Below are 4516 nucleotides of genomic sequence, written 5' to 3' on the forward strand. Positions count from 1 at the left end.
CTGTGCAGCAGCTTTTTAGTTTGATGTATTCCCATTCATTTATTTTAGCTTTTACTTCCCTTGCCTTTGTGAGGTCAAATTCATAAAATCCTCTTTAACTTCAAGGTCCATGAGTTTAGTTCCTATGTTTTCTTCTATGCATTTTATTGTTTCAGGTCTTATATTTAGGTCCTTAATCCATTTTGAGTTAGTTTTAGTGTGTGGTGAGAGACAACAGTCTAGTTTCATTCTTTTGCAGGACTTTTCAGTTTTTCGTCACAATTTATTGAAGAGGCTTCCTTTCTCCACTGTATGTTTTTGGCTTTTTTGTCAAAAATTATTTCCTCATATAAATATCAGTTTACTTCTGGATTCTCAGTTCTGTTCCACTGGTCCGTGTGTCTGTTTTTCTGCCAATACCATGCCATTTTGATTATTGTCGCTTTGTAGTATAATTTGAAGTCAGGCAGAGTGATGCCTCCAGCTTTGTTCTTTTTTCTCAGGATGGCTTTGGCAATTCGGGGTCTTTTGTGCTTCTATACAATTTCGATGATTTTTTTTTTCTATTTCTTTAAAATATGCCAATGAGATTTTGATGGGGATTGCATAAAATCTGTATAATGCTTTAGGTAATAAGGTCATTTTAACTATGTTGATTCTTCCAATCCAAGAACACAGAATGTCTTTCCATTCCTTTGTATCTTCTTTGATTTCTTTTAATAGAGTCTTATAGTTTTCATCATAGTTCCTTCACATGTTTCATTAGATTTATTCCTAGGTATTTTATTCTTTTTATTGCAATTGCAAAAGGAATTATTTTTTTCACTTCTTTTTCTGACACTTCATTATTAGAGTATAGGAATGCTATGGATATTTGAACATTAATTTTTGTGTCCAGAAACTTTACTATACTTGATTATTGTTTGTAGTAGTGTTCTTGTGGAGTCTTTAGGGTTTTCTATATCGAGAATCATGTCATCCACAAATAGTGACAGTTTCACTTCTTTTCTTCATATTTGGATGCTTTTTATACCTTTCTCTTGCTTGATTGCACTCACTAGAACCTCCAACGTTGTACCAAATAACAGTGGCAATAGTGAACAGCCTTGCCTTGTTCGTGATCTTAGAGGGAAGGGTTTTAGTTTTTCACCATTCAGTATAATGTTGGCTGAGGGTTTGTCATAGATGGCCTTTATCATGTTAAGTTACTTTCCTTCTGCACCAATTTTATTAAGTATTTTGATCATAAATGGATGCTGTATCTTGTCGAAGGCTTTTTCTGCATCCATTGATATTATCATATGATCCTTATTTTTTAATTTGTTTTTGTGGTATATCACATTATTTGATTTGCATATGTTGAACCATCCTTGTGACCCTGTGATGAAGCTCACTTGGTCGTGGTATATAATCTTTTTAATATATTGCCAAATTGAATTCGCTAGTATCTTATTTAGGATTTTTGCATCTGTGTTCATGGGAGATATTGACCTATAGTTTTCTTGTATTGTGTTATCTTTATCATGTTTTGCTATCGGGGTAATATTGGTCTTGTAAAATGCGTTGGGAAGTATTGCCTCCTCTTTGATTTTTTGGAAGAATTTGAGGTAAACAGTTGTTAAATCTTATTTGAATGTTTGGTAGAATTCACTGGTAAAGCTATCTGGTCCTGGACTTTTACTTTTTGGTAGGATTTTGATATTGTTTCCATTTCCATACTGTTGATCAGTCTACTTAGATTTTCCAGTTCTTCTTGATTCTGTCTTGAAAGTTGTTTATTTTTATGTCTGGTCCATTTCTTCTAGGTTATTATATCTGGTGTTATATACTTTTTCATAGTAAATACAAATCATCCTTTGCATTTCCGCAGTGTCTGTTGTAATTTCCCCTCTTTCATCCCTGATTTTATTTGTCTGTATCCTTTCTCTTTTCTCTTTAATGAGTCTAGCCAGAGTATTGTCAATTTTATCAGCCTTTCAAAGAACCAGCTCTTTGTTGCATTTATTTTTTCTATTTTTGTTTTGTTTTGTTTTGTTTTGTTTTCAATTTCATTTATTTCTGCTCTAATTTTGAATATCTTTCCCTCTGCTGACTTTAGGCTTCATTTGTTCTTCCTTTACTAGTTTTTTAAGATGAAGCATTAGATTGTTTATTTGGACTTGTTCTCTTTTTTGGAGATAGGCCTGTAATGATATGAACCTTTCTCTTAAGACCACTTTTGCCATGTCCCAGAAGTTTTGATTGTTGTACTATCATTATCATTTGTTTCTATATATCTTTTATTCTCTCCTTTTATTTCTTCTCTGACCCAATCATTCTTCAGTAGTATGTTGTTTAATCTCCATGTATTTGTGTTTCTTCCTGATTTCTTTCTGCAGTTGATCTCTAGTTTCAAAGCATTATGCAGTTGATCTCTAGTTTCAAAGCATTATGATCAGAGAATATGGTTGAAATCATACCTTCTTATATTTGTTGAGGCTGTCTCTGTGTCCCAGTATGTGGTCAATCCTTGAGAATGTTCCATGTGCACTAGAGAAGAATGTGTAAGCAGGTGTTTGGGGATGAAGCACCTTGTAAATGTCAATTGTGTCCAGTTTGTCTAATGTGTCATTTAAGGATTTTATTTCTTTATTTATTTTCTGTTTTGACGATCTGTCCATACCCAACAGTGGGGTATTTAGGTCCCCTACTGTGATCATGTTTTGGTCTGTTTCTTTCTTTAATTCTGGTAGTAATCGCTTTATATATTTCAGGGCTCTCTGAATAGGAGCATAGATATTAATAAGTGTTATGTCTTCTTGGTGCATGATTCCCTTAATCATTATGAAGTGTCTCTCAGTATCTTTCTTTACCTTTTTTCATTTTCAAGTCTATTTTGTCGAATATTAGTACCGCTACTCCAAGTTTTCTCTGAGTGCCCTTTGCTTGAAATATAATTTTCCGTCCTTTCACTTTGAGTCTATATTTGTCTTTGGAGCTGAGATGTGTCTCCTGGAGGCAGCATATGGTTGAGTTTTGTTTTATGAACTAAACTGCAATGCTGTGCTTTTTATTGGTGAGTTCAGTCTATTTACATTTAGGGTGATTATTGAAATATGAGGTTTTCCTTTAACCATTTATGTTTTGCTTTCTGGTAGCTCGTTTTTTTTTCCATTGCTTCCTTGTTCTTTGTTTCTTCTCAGGGAGCGGGGAGGTTATGCGGTTTTGCTCTGGTCTTTCTTGTTTTATGTTGTATACTTTGCTTCTGAATCTTTGGCATGTGGTTACCATTACAAATATGTAGATGATAGTTACATATATATAACTAGTCCATTTTCTTCTGCGTGTGCCTTATCTCAATTTTCCTTGTAAATTTAGATCTTTGAATCCTCCTCTTTTCTGTTATTGTTATATCTATTTGTCTCTATGTATGCTGAACATCCATAATGATCTTACAAGTTAGATACCTATTGCTTAATCATATAATGCTCTGTTGTTAATAAAGGTTGCACTCCTGTGCTTCTATCTGCCTGCTAATCGCCTTACTCCTAATTATGTAATTTTTTTCTCATTTTCTTTTAGCTAAGCTGACTTTCACTATTTCCTGTAATGCGGGCCTCATAGTGGAGAATTGCCTCAATTTTTGTATGTCCGGAAAAGCCTTTATTTCTCCTTCATATCCAAAGGATACATTTTCTAGGCTGGTAGTTCTTTTTATTTAATAGTTTGAATATTTGAGTCCCCTCCTTTCTGGCTTGTAAGGTTTGTGTTGAGAAGTCTGATGATAATCTAATGGGTTTTCCTTTATAGATTACCATCTTCTTTTCCCTGGCTACCCTGAGAAATCTTTGTTGTTGATTTTTGATCATTTTAATACAATGTATCTTGGAGAAGGCCTTATTAGGTTGAGATAATTAGATGTTCTGTTAACTTCTTGAATTCCAAGCTCCAGTTCATTCCTTAGATTTGAGAAATTCTCATCAACTATTTGTCTGAAAGTGCTTTCTAGTCCCTGCTCCTTTCCTCCCCTTCGATAATGCCCATTATTCTTGTGTTTCCTCTCCTGATGGTATCAGCTAGTTCTTGAATTTCTCTTTCATTATTTTTCATTCTTTAGTTTCTCTCCTCTTTCTTCTGATTCATTTCTAGATTTCTGTCTTTGATTTCACTGATTCTTTCCTCCATTTGGTGGGCTCTATTTCTCAAGCTTGCTATTTCATTTTTCATCTCTTTTAGTGTGTTCTTCATCTCCAGAAGTTCTATTTGGTTCTTTCTGAGGGTTTCGATCTCCTTGCTAAAGAACTCATTCTGCTCATCTAGTTATTTTTTTCAATTCCTGAAATTGTTGATATGAATTGTTTTGGATCTCATTGAAAATTGCCTTTGCAAAGTCTCATTTGGTATTCGTCAATAAGCGCCATCCTGAATGCTCTGTCATTTAAGTTTCATATTTCTGTGTCTTTAAGCTTATTTTCAGGAGATCTTTCTCTTTCTGGGCTGCCATGTAACCTTGGTTGTTCATGGTGTTTAATGAATCATTTCTCTGCCTGGGCATTAA

The sequence above is a fragment of the Pteropus medius genome, unplaced genomic scaffold (assembly GCF_902729225.1).
Source record: "Pteropus medius unplaced genomic scaffold, Ma_sr-lr_union100, whole genome shotgun sequence".
NCBI classification, from domain to species: domain Eukaryota; kingdom Metazoa; phylum Chordata; class Mammalia; order Chiroptera; family Pteropodidae; genus Pteropus; species Pteropus medius.